Genomic DNA, 12,723 nt, shown 5'->3' with positions numbered 1-12,723 from the left:
AGATTGACTTTAAAGATGAAGTATGTGTCTCGTTGCCCGATAGTTAAAATACTACAGTTACCACTGTTAGTAATTCTTCTAGGTCAACAAGCTTGATGTTTGATGGGGTTCATGATTTGATTCTTAGTGAGGACATCTGTAGAAGAGAATTTGGTGAACTTATGTTTACTGCTTTAGTAGATGAAAGTAGAGGAATAACTAGTAAACGTGTTAGCAGGAGTAGTATAAGCTTGAGTAGACGAAGTCAGGTTGGGACTAGTGGTGCTATTTGTTGGAGTTGTGGCAGGAGGGAGCATTTTAGAAGGAAATGCCTTAAGCTAAAAAATGAGAAGGGTAAGGGAATTAGAGTTGAGTCTGTTCATGATATTGCTGTAATAGTTGATAGTAATTCGGATGGTGATGATTATGTTTTGTCTGTCGCTGCTGATTCGTCGTTTGACGGATAGATTATGGATTATGGTTGTTCGTTTGACGTTATACCAAATAGGAATTTGTTTACTACTTATCAATGCATGGATAATAGTAAACTGCAGTTGGAAAACAACTATGAGTGTAATGTTGTGGGTGTTGATGATGTTAGAATTAGAATGCATGATGGTATCGTGATGAAATTGACTTGACTGAGGCATGTTCTAGAGTTGAAGAAGAACCTGATTTCCTTAAGTGCTTGGAATTTAGCTAGGTGTTAGTATACTTTAGAAAGTGGAGTTCCGAAGGTTGTTAGAGGTGCCATAGTGATAATGAAAAGAATCAAGCACAGTAGCTTGTATAAACTTAAAGGTGAGACGATAGATTTCACCTCGGAGATGTCAGATGCTACGGTACCATACCTGTTTTCTATATATGTAGGTACTTTCTCAAAACGAGATTTACATGTACCTTACAATGACTAGGAAGGCCTGGTTCTTTTTTTTTTTTTGTTTTCTGGGTCAGTAGGGAAATGTTTGGTTGAATGGGACACTCTACAACTTTAAGGTTATGTTAAAATGATTGCATCTAACAAACAAATAGGAAAGTGACTTTTTTATAGCCACGTCAAGATATAGCTTTATTCTTTGACAATAAAAAAAAGATATAGCTTCATTCTCACTGTGTTTAACATTAATTAGAAAAAAAACTCATCCCACTAGTAGTAACATTGATTTATCAAGGTTAGCACTAAAATAGTAATTCGTGAATAATTTATTAACCTTGACATACTTTGCTACAGTAGTCAATAGGGAAAAAGTCATAAAAAACCCGAAATTATACCTACTGTGATACATTTATCATGAATCTTTTTTTGTGACACAAAAAATCACAAACTATTGTTCATTGTGACACATTTACCCTAAACATTTTCTCATGACAAAAAACCCCAAATTTGTATATAAGTGACACATTAACCCTCCGTCAAGCATCTGTTAGACGATTTTTCAGTCAAAACAATGTCGTTTTTATTTTACTTAAGTCATGTGGGCACCATGTTAATGCCATTTGCTCTCTAGCGACTATATAGGCAAATTTTAACGGTTTTCATTGACAAAATTTTGACGGAGGGTAAATATGTCATACAGGTACAAATTTGCGATTTTAGGTGTCACAGAAAAAAAATTCAAGGAAAATGTGCTATAATGAGTATAGTTTAGGATTTTTTGTGGCTTTTGTCCTAGTTAATAAAACTAAAAGGATCCATTGATTTTTTTGTTTTGTAGCCATTCCTGATTTTAACCAAATAACGTTAGAAAAATTAGTGTAAATCTATCACTATTGCTCCTCATTTTAATTTTCTAAAGAAAAACAACTTTCTTTGTTCCTTCAGCTTGAAACGATGATATATTCAGTGTTACTCCTTGTCCAGGCATCACATGCAAAAGCAGCATTGGATTCCAAAAATGTGGGCCTACGACACCAAGTCTGACGTTCAGAACTCCTTGTCCAAGCATCACACAAAAGCAGCATTGGATTCCAAAAATGTGGGCCTAACACACCAATTCTCTCTCTCTTCCTCCCAATTAAATAAGCCTTGACAAGACCGTCCATCCAAATTGACGTTGACTTTGACATGAAAAGCAAAGGAACGGCTTATGTGGCCAATTCATATCTCTACTGTCGGAACAAACCCAGTGGGCTTTAATGACTTTGGTCCATCCGAACTCTGAGGTTCGCTTTCATTAGGAACGTGTTTCACGTTGTCATGTTGCAATCAATCGTAGGACTTTGCGAAACTTACTTTAAAATTATAAAAGATCGTGGATAGAGACCTTTTCTTTTCAATTCTCTTCCCATGAAATAAATCAGTTTTGATAGATGATGCTCCCGCGCTATCGTTGTGCATCTCTAATGTGTGAACTCCTTGACTAAATATTGTCGTGATCCACTGAAACGGTGCACAACCTAAGAATTGGTTAATAGATTACTAAGCTCACGCTTAATTCGGACCTTCCCAAGGTCATACCAATTCGCAATTTAGGTTCAATATTTAACATACAAATCATTTTCATTTTGAAGTCGCCATTAATTTATTCTTGGTGGGTCGATTAAAAATCCAAGTAAAATATTGAGATATTTACTTTATTTCTACGAACCAAAGATTATGAATTCGGGACTTGATTACGCTAGATTACTTAACACCATTTTGGTACCTTTTCTTTTTTACTTTCAAAAAAACATTTTGCAATTGGCTCAAATCAATTTTAACCTAACAAATAACATGTGAGCTGATCATGCGGATATGCAACCATTAATGAAAAAACCCAATAATCAAAACGATAAATAAATTGCAAAGGCATGGAGGGAATTTACTTACCTCGAAGCAACACAATCATCTGCAACAATAATAATTAGAGAACACATGATTACCTTAATCATGGTTTCTATTTTTCAAGCAATTTAAATCAATTCTTTAAGGTTTTCTCTTATTTAATGAAAACTAATCTATGTGCAATTTCTAATTAAATGAGCCTAATATACAAACTATATGACATGCACATGACATAGCAATATGACATGACCTAAACTACATGACATGTATATGTTTTTTTTTAATATTTTTTATTAAAATTCACAATTATAACTAGATAAACACTATCCTAGCATGCAATTTATTTAGAAAAGGAAAGGTTCTAAATTCCATTCTAATTGATTTTAAAATCTTATATAAACATGCAATCGAATATAAACATGTAAAGCTATCTATTAAAATCTATCCAAATATTATCTAGTATATACCTAATCCTATCCAATCTTTTTTGAGATTTCTTTTTTGGATAAGAATAAAATAAAATCGAATCGAATCGAATCAAATCAAAGCAAAAAATCAAATCAAAATCAGAGATAACATCCAATCACCCAAAATATTATTCATATCCATTCAAATTTAGAAATTAAAAAAAATCGACAAATCGTATCCTACAACATGAGGATTGAATTGGCCGATTTTTCGTGCGATCGCAAATCGTATCTCGGACATGAGATTGGATTGTTGACCATAACACGTTGTGAAATTAGGAAATTTTCCTAATTTAAAGGATACCCGAAAATTTTATGGATATGGCATATCACCCGAATATTCAAACAATATCACAAATTTTGAGTTAGGAAACAAATATTAAAAAAAATCAAATTTGATAAGATTTTTTTACCTAATTCGAAATATTGTAGATTGGACTGAGGATCACGAACAGTAGACCACGGCTTCGCGATTGGCGATGGCGCAGCCAGCAAAGGACGACGACGTGGGGGGACTGCTCAACCAGGAGTGACTAGCTCCTTGGCATGGTGCAGCTCGTCATCTCGGTTGAGTGAATAGTGACGTCACGATAGCTAGAGTCCCCAGCCAGAGTAGGGGCACTAATTAGGGAGTCTTGGCCGGTGGTGCTCGTCGTGGGGTTTCATGCATCAGGAGCAAGGCATTGGGCACGGTGACACGATTGAGTTAGGACAGGACATGGCATTGTAGCTCACGGAACGGCGAGCGAAGCGACGCGCTAGCTTGGTAATGTACCGGAGGCTCAGCACAAACTAGGAAGGGGCTCAGTCGGGATAGCAAAATAGGGCAGAACGAGGGCAGCACGGTTGCTCCTTATGGTGGAAGGATCTTGGGCAGCTCAGTGACGGCATAGTGGGGCTCGTTGTTGCAGCTAGACTTCTCGCAGGGCAGCAGTGATGTGTCTCAGGTCAGGGAGCAGCAAGTTAGCGGTGACGTCACGGATCAAGAATAGGGCATTGGGCTGGAGCGTTGGGGGGAGGAGAGGGCGATGGCGCTCGTCGGGGGTCTCGGATCGATCAGCTCGGCCTCTCGGTTCAATGTAGGGGGCAATGATGGAGTAGGGTTAGTCGGTGCTGGGACTTCTCAGGTCAGGCTGCTTCGTTGGGTTTGGCAGGGAGAGAAAGCAACGGCGTTGGCTAGGAGTTGCAGTAGGCGAGAGGCTCGGCTAGGGACCGGGCGCGGCCGGTTCTTGAGAGCATGTCTTTTGAGATGGGCTGAATTAAGCTCAAATTAGGCCAATTAAGGCCTTTCCCCCCTGTGAATTTCGGCTAGGGGCTTACCCTCTATGGTGGCCGAAATTTGTCTCCTTTTGTGGGCTCAATTGATCATAAGGGCTTATTTTAATTAAGATCAAAGCTTTTTTAACTTTATGGGCTAAACTCAACTTAATTAAAGCTCATGTGACATTCCAAATTTCGACCACTTGGTATTTATGAAATGCATGATTTCAATAATGCACTTGTAGCAAATCTCGCCCAGACTTGATCACTCTTGGAATACTAACCAGTAGGGAAAGGCTAATTAGGGAATTTAATTCGCGCGGCCATAGAACTTGATCATGGACTGACTTTCGACCATAAGGATTGTCGAGGTGATATTTTGGGCTAATACAGACCGATCTAAGGTTGGTCATGGATCGATTTGCGAATGCCATATAACTGCATCGCGGGTGATTCCGCCTCGCTAGGATATGAAATTGCGAACGATCCCAAATCTGTTCCAAATGATCATGATCTTTAGAACTAGTGATTGATCCTCACAATTATATGATAATCGAGGTCGCCATGACTCAAGTGAGCTTAAACGTGGTTCGATTTAGTATCGACCACGGGTCGAATACACGAATTTTCTCGGGAGCCGCCCGTTAGTTTGAGATAAGCTCAAGTTGTGTTTATTTGAGTTTGGCTATTAAATAGAGATCGAGTTTGGGCATCGAAAATTTCGATAGTCATGATACAGTATTTGGACGATGTCAGAAGTACCGTGGTCAGTTTTGAATTTGCTTGAATTCCTCAGAAAATTGGAATTTTGGAAGAAAATGGAAAATGACCGTTTTGCCCTTGACATTTTATGAAGGCCAAGTATAAATGAGAGGGGCATTTTGGTCATTTCACACCAACTTTAGAAATATAAATTTTTGGACGATTTTGCCCCTGCACTTTTTGTGAAATTCCCGTTTTACTCTTGGATATTTTTGGGTAAGGATTGATCTTGGCCGTTGATCCTTGGATAAGAACAAATCTTGGCCGTCGGATGGAAAGTAGAGAGAGGGGCAAGATGGTAATTTTTCTTGGGGGGGGGGAGGACATCAATTATAAGTTCCTTAGTATATATATTTTCTTTTCTCTCTCTCCCCCTCATTCCCATGTTTTCCCTCTCCCTCACCCCTCTCTTGGCCGGCTTCCCTTTTTCCCCTCCTCCTGTGACCGTGGCCAACCGGCCAAGCCCGCCGTCGCCGCCGTTCAGCTGCCGTGCGTTGCCGCCGCCGCTTGCCGGAGTTGCTGCCTTGCCGAGGCCTTTGCTGCTGCTTGTTGGGCTTTTCTTGCTTAGGTCTAAGGCAAGTTTCTCTCTAAACCTTGGGTAGGATGATGGGTTGTTAATGGATTGATTTAATGGTTGATGGAAGTGATTATAGATGGATTAGAGGAGAGCTTGACTCCTTGTTGTGTTCATGGATGTTCATGTGGCTGTTGGATGATAGTTTGGACATTGTGGAATGAGTTTTGGCGGTTGAAATTCGGTAGAAATCAATTGGGGTTTGAATCCTTGAGGTTTGGTGTGATTTTCAGATTCGCGGTTACTGTACCCATCCAGATTGCTATTTTTGTGGAGAGTTGTGTGGGCCGAATATGAGGAAGTATTCTTCATGAAAGTTGCTCCCAACATCTTGAGGTATAACATATTTTAAATTTGGAATTTTTGGAGGCCATTTGGGTCGCACGAAAACCCATTTTCAGACCGTCTTAAAACTGCCCGGAACACTGTTCATCCCGACCTTCTTGTCTTGCCGAATTTTTATAAAATTTTCCAGATCTATTTTCAATAAACTTCCTTCACAAAGGTTGTTGGTGACTTTCCTTTCTATGACATATAAAAATTTCAAAGATTTTCAAGATGATTTGGGTATTGAAAGAAATATATTTTGAGGACAAAACAGTCTATTAGAGCGAACTGATTCTAGTCTGATTTCGAGGGACAAAAAGGCATGGTTGCCGATTGAAACGAATTTCGTGTTCTACATAAGAAATGTTTATCAAGATGTTTTTTATGATATATCCAAAATTTAGAATTTTTGGAGTTCGTTTACTATTTATTTTGATGGGATTTCGGTCATTGTGTAAACTGCCCAGATTTACCCTGATTCTATAGATGTTCATTTTTATGAGCGGAATGGTGGGGGTGTCGAGGTTGAATAGTTGCTGCCCTCGTGACTGGAATTGATGCTTGAATGTGTATGAGTTGATTTGAGGGTGGTTGGTGATTACCTAATTGTGACCGTGTGTGTGGAAGGGCTTGTGGATTTAATTGAGGGGAAGTAACTTATTCGGCATGTGCGTGTGGATTGATCAGTTTCATGGCTGAATGGTGCTTGATTGACGGCCTAAATGGTGCTTATGCACGTGTGACTTGATATTGAATACTCGGTGTCCATGTTGATTGATTGGTTGAGTTGTAATGATTGATGTTGTCAAAATCGAGGATGATTTGGTGGTGATCGTGAGTTGCGATTGAGTTGACATGCATTATGTGAGCATGTGGTGTGATTAACACGCGAAGTGAATGCATTGCATGACATGAGTGATCACTAAAAGCCCTGAGGGGCAAAGATAAAAAGTGGTGTGATGGTGTGCTCGTGTGATCACCTAATCCCTGATGCGTTTTACGCAGGGAATTGAGCCGTCCTGAGGCGTGTACTTTAACGCGGGACGATGCCCGGTATTACCGGAAGACCGCCAACCTGAGGCGTGTACTGTAACGCGGGTTGTGCCGTAGGTGGAGGATGTTGAGCCTGAGGCGTGTACTGTAACGCAGGTTGTGCCGTAGGTGGAGGATGTTGAGCCTGTGGCATGTACTGTAACGCGGGCTAAGGAGTGTTGTGAAAATGAGACAGTTGTTTATGCCGTAGGTGGAGGATGTTGAGCCTGAGGCGTGTACTGTAACGCGGGCAAGAGACATAGCCTGAGGCGTGTACTGTAACGCGGGCTAAGGAGTGTTGTGAATATAAGATGATTGTATGTGGACCGTGGATTGAAAGTGGGCCTGAGGCGTGTACTGTTACGCGGGTCATGAATAATCTGGGTACGTGTGATGCATAGTGCTTGATTATGGGGTAAAAACTGTTAAGCATGGTATGGGACGTGCCCAAGTGAGTTTTACCTTATAATCGAGGCACGCGCGACTGTGATGCATTGATGCATGTGAATTCTTATTACATGCTTTGGTTTTGTGATATGGTTGATACATCATTGTGGCATATATGTGTGTCTAAGCCAGGTAAGAATGCCTATGATTGTATTATGGCACGTTTATTTCAGTAGCCTTGTATGTTTAGGATGATCCGGAGGCAACGTATTCTCTTAAACGAGGTTTAGGGAGCTTACTTGCTGAGTTATCTCACCCCCCGTGGTTAAACATTTTCAGGTTTGGGGTGACAAATAGACGTCACGTAAGGATCGGAGACCAGGGTCGATGGGGGGGGGATGGGATGAACTTTCCGCTTTTGGATGCCTTGCTATAGAGGAGTTTAGGTTAACCCAATCCCTCTGTATGTGCGGTTGGTGACAAGTCGCCCTCAGGTCGGGCTTGTAAATTGTACCGAACTTGGATTAACAGTGTGTTTATGAAAGTTGTTTTGTTGATGTGTATTCCTGCTGTCTCCTTGGCTTCCCCGAGTTACATGTGATGTCGATAGGGTGTTATAGTTCGCTTCCGCATGCGTATGATCGTTAGTGAATCGTTTGGGTCGGCGATGCGTCCTGGGACATCGCACTTGTAACGACCGTAGTGGGATGTTCGCGTGCTCACTGGGTTCGGGGCGTGACATCCCCGTTGATTTGGTATCAGAGCAAGGAGAGCTCGATCTAAGTTGGTCGAAGCCTGGAGTGATAAGGAGCGGAGACCCTGGGGTAGTCATCTAGGGAGACCCTAGCAAGTCATAGGGTGGAATGAGCTACGCGTGCCTCCAGACTGTTTGTCATGATTGCTGAGTGAATTGAGTGTTATAACGATTGGAATGCAGGTGCGTCTAGACCTGAGGTAAGTGCACAGACTTTATTGATTGTGGCCTTGTGCTGTTATGATTATTTACCTGTTGAGTGAATTATTGTGTTAATTCGCTGCCTAGGACTAGACTGGTATAGTTGGCCTAGGTCTCTAATTCCTGAGTGGAATTATAGCAGGTAGGTGAGAGATAGAAATCGTGAGGATGAGTTCGCGAGGTAGAGGAACCGGGGGTCCATCCAGCTCACGAGCCTGACCTGCAGGAGATCCGAGAATGGATGCGGTCATGAGGACCCTAGAGGAGATTGGCAATCTAATAGGACGGCAGACTCAGGAATGAGCTGCCACTATTGCCCAAGCTGCTGAGGCCGCTGTGGCCGCCACTGCCAATAATAATAATGGAAATCAAGGGCAAGGGCAAGTGAATATGAATAGGTAGATACATCAGCTAGTTGAGCAATTTTTGAAGTTAAAGCCCCCTAAGTTTGATGGTAAGGGCGACCTTGAGGTTGCATTGCTGTGGATAGAGAAATTAGAAAAGGCTTTTGAGGTATTGGGGTGTACAGATGAGGAGAAAGTGATGTTAGCAGTGTATCAATTGCAAGGAAATGCAAGTGATTGGTGGAAAGCCACTAGAGAAAGAGTGTTCCCGGCTGGTATTGCCCAGACTTGGGCGATGTTTGTGGAAACCTTTAATGGTAAATATTTTTCTGAGAGTGCCCAAGAACAGAAATTAGCCGAGTTTATGAGGCTTCGTTAGGGGCAGAGGACAGTAGATCGGTATAAGGCTGAATTTGCTCGATTATCTAAGTTTGCCCCAAAAATGGTGAAGGACCCATTGGATAGGGCCCGGAGGTTCCGAGATGGATTGAAGTCAGACCTCCGTAGTCGGATGATATCGCTGAATCTGAAGGACTATAATGAGATTTATGAACGAGCCTAAGCAATTGAACGTGATGTGATAGAAAGGGCTACCGCTTTTGTGATTGGTGACAGGGAAGAAAAGATAGACCTAGCAGTCCTAGCTATGTATGATTTTGATGTGATTGTGGGTATGGATTGGTTGACTAAGCAGAGGGCCGTAATGGATTGTGGTAGCAGGGTGATCCAATTTAATATAGTTGGACATCCTAGATTCGAATTTGTGGGAAATCGAGGAGGAACCTCGATTCCCTGGATTTCGTCGCTGTAAATGGCTAAGTTGTTGGACAAAGGGTGCGAAGGGTTTTTGGCGGCAGTAGTTGATTCGACAATTGAGGAACCAAGGCTAGAGGACATAGCCGTGGTGCGCAACTTTCCCGATGTCTTTCCTCAGGAACTACCGGGATTGCCACCAGAAAGAGAAGTAGAGTTTGTAATCGAATTGGCCCTTGGAACAGAGCCAATTTCGAAAGCACCCTATAGGATGTCACTGTCTGAGTTAAAAGAATTGAAAATTCAGATGCAAGAATTGTTGGATAAAGATTTTATTCGTCCAAGTGCGTCCCCATGGGAAGCGCCAGTGTTGTTTGTACGGAAGAAAGATGGGTCGTTGAGGTTGTGTATCGATTATAGGCAGTTGAATCAAGTGACCATCAAGAATAAATATCCTCTGCCAAGGATAGATGATTTGTTTGATCAGTTACAAGGGGCTTCGGTAGTTTCTAATATTGATTTGAGGACGGGATATCATCAGTTGAGGATTAGGAAGGAGGACATACAGAAAACGGCATTCAGGACGAGATATGGACATTATGAATTTACAGTAATGCCGTTTGGGTTGACTAATGCCGCTTCTGCCTTTATGGAATTGATGAATCGTGTGTTTAAGAAATTCTTGGATCAATTTATTATAGTTTTTATAGATGATATATTGGTGTACTCGAAGAGTCCGGAGGAGCATGAGTTCCATCTAAGTAAAGTTCTGCAGACCTTAAGGGAGCACGCACTTTACGCCAAGTTGAGTAAGTGCGAGTTCTGGCTCAATCGAGTGGCGTTCCTTGGACATGTGATTTCTGAGAATGAAATCTCAATAGATCCGGCAAAGATTGAAGCCGTGGTAAAGTGGCCGAGACCAACAACGGTAATAGAGGTCCATAGTTTGTTGGGGTTGGCAGGGTATTATCGATGTTTTGTGAAAGGATTAGGATGCGTGCTTATGCAACATGGTCGAGTAGTAGCGTACGCATCAAAGCAATTGAGGCCGCATGAGTTAAATTACCGACGCATGATTTGGAATTGGCCGCAATCATTTTCGCCCTTAAGATTTGGAGACATTACTTGTGCTGGAAAAGATTTCAAATCTATACGGATCATTAGAGTCTTAAATATTTGTTTTCTGATAAGGAGTTAAACATGAGATAGCGTCATTGGATGGAATTGCTGAAGGACTATAATTGTGATATTTTATATCACCCTGGAAAGGCTAACCGAGTAGCGGATGCATTGAGTCGAAAGTCAAGCATCGCGCACATGATGGTCAAAGAATGGACATTATTGGAAGGAGTAGGAGACTCGGAGTTTAAGTTCGAGATAGGTCAAGTCTCGAATTTGCTCGCTACATTAAGTGTCACGCCCCGAACCCCAACGGGCTCGCGACACCCCTTCCACGGTCGTATTGAACGCGACGTCCCAGGACGCATCGCCGACCCAAACGAACTACGCAAGCGGAAGCGAAATAAAACAACCCAGACAACGAATATGATGACAAAAGGATAGCACAAAACAATAATTGCATAACATCATAAAGCAGTCACTATTACAAAACGATAACCCAGGCTACCAAATTCAAACCACAATTTTCAAAAGGGGGCGGTGGTTGACAAGTTTATCTCCTCTACAAAAAGGTACTCAAAGGACAGGGTAATATGATCTATCCTTCAACCCCTGTGGTGCTCTGGCGGCATCTTCGAATCGATCACGGTCGCGGATCTGAAATGGTTATATAATAACTGTGAGAACGAGTCTCAATAAGCAACCCCCTATACCCCACGTAGGCCAATGCGTACCCAGACAAGTCGTACATGCAATCTACCCCATAACATATAAAATTCGCATCATTGTACTTACCTCGTCATCAAGCCCATGCCAACTCTACACGTTAGTCACAACGTGATAATACAATAATAGTAATTCAATAACATTAAATCAACTCAGCCAGGATCAGCCCGCGCGCCACAATTCATTCATCATTCTAAATCTCCGGGTTGTTCCTTTTTGTGGCATCCATATTCAAAATCTTCTGAATCTCCGGGTCCGTCGATTGTAAAACCTTAATTTTAGTATGTATTTCCGGTTCAATCCTCAATGCTGCAAGCAGACTCGAGACATGACTCACTTCAAACTTAAATTCCGAATCCCGAACTCCCTCCAACAGAGTCCACTCCTTGACCATCATATGCGCGATGCTCGATTTTCCGGCTCAGTGCATCCGCTACTTTGTTAGCTTTTCCGGGATGATACAGAACATCGCAGTCATAGTCCTTACGGAGTTCCATCCAACGACGCTGTCTCATGTTCAATTCCTTTTGGGAAAACAAGTACCTTAGACTCTGATGGTCCGAATAAATCTGAAACTTCTCCCCACACAAGTAGTGCCTCGAATTCCTAAGGGCGAAAATGATCGCGGCCAATTCCAAGTCATGCGTTGGGTAATTCTGCTCGTGTGGCCTCAATTGTCGAGATGCGTATGCCACCACTCTTCCGTGTTGCATTAACACGCATCCTAGTCCTTTTTGCGACGCGTCACTGTAGATGTCATATCTTCCCGGACCCGACGGAATTGTTAATACTGGTAAAGTCGTCAACCTCTGCTTTAACTCTTAGAAATTCCTTTCACACTTATCCGTCCATTCAAACCTCGTCTCCTTCTTTAATAATCGCGTCAATGGCGTCGCTAATGCCAAAAACCTCTCCACGAAGCGTCTGTAATAACCCGCTAGACCTAAGAAGCTCCGAACCTCGGTCACTATTGTTGGCCTCGGCCAATTCGTGACGGCCTCAATCTTTGTCGGGTCCACCGCAATTCCTTCTCCGGATATCACATGTCCTAAGAACGCCACTCGATGAAGCCAGAATTTTCACTTACTGAACTTAGCGTAGATGGCATATTCCCTTAAGGTCCGTAGAACCTTTTCCAAATGTACCTCATGCTCGGCGGAACTTCTTCGAATATACCAGAATATCGTCTATGAACACAATCACAAACTGATCCAGAAATTCCTTGAATACGCGATTCATTAAATCCATAAAGGCTGCAGGGGCGTTCGTCAGTC

This window comes from Syzygium oleosum, unplaced genomic scaffold, assembly GCF_021117445.2.
Source record: "Syzygium oleosum isolate NSW1041296 unplaced genomic scaffold, Sole_v2.1 Sole_v2.51, whole genome shotgun sequence".
Classification (NCBI taxonomy): domain Eukaryota; kingdom Viridiplantae; phylum Streptophyta; class Magnoliopsida; order Myrtales; family Myrtaceae; genus Syzygium; species Syzygium oleosum.
This window is presented reverse-complemented; position numbering follows the sequence as displayed.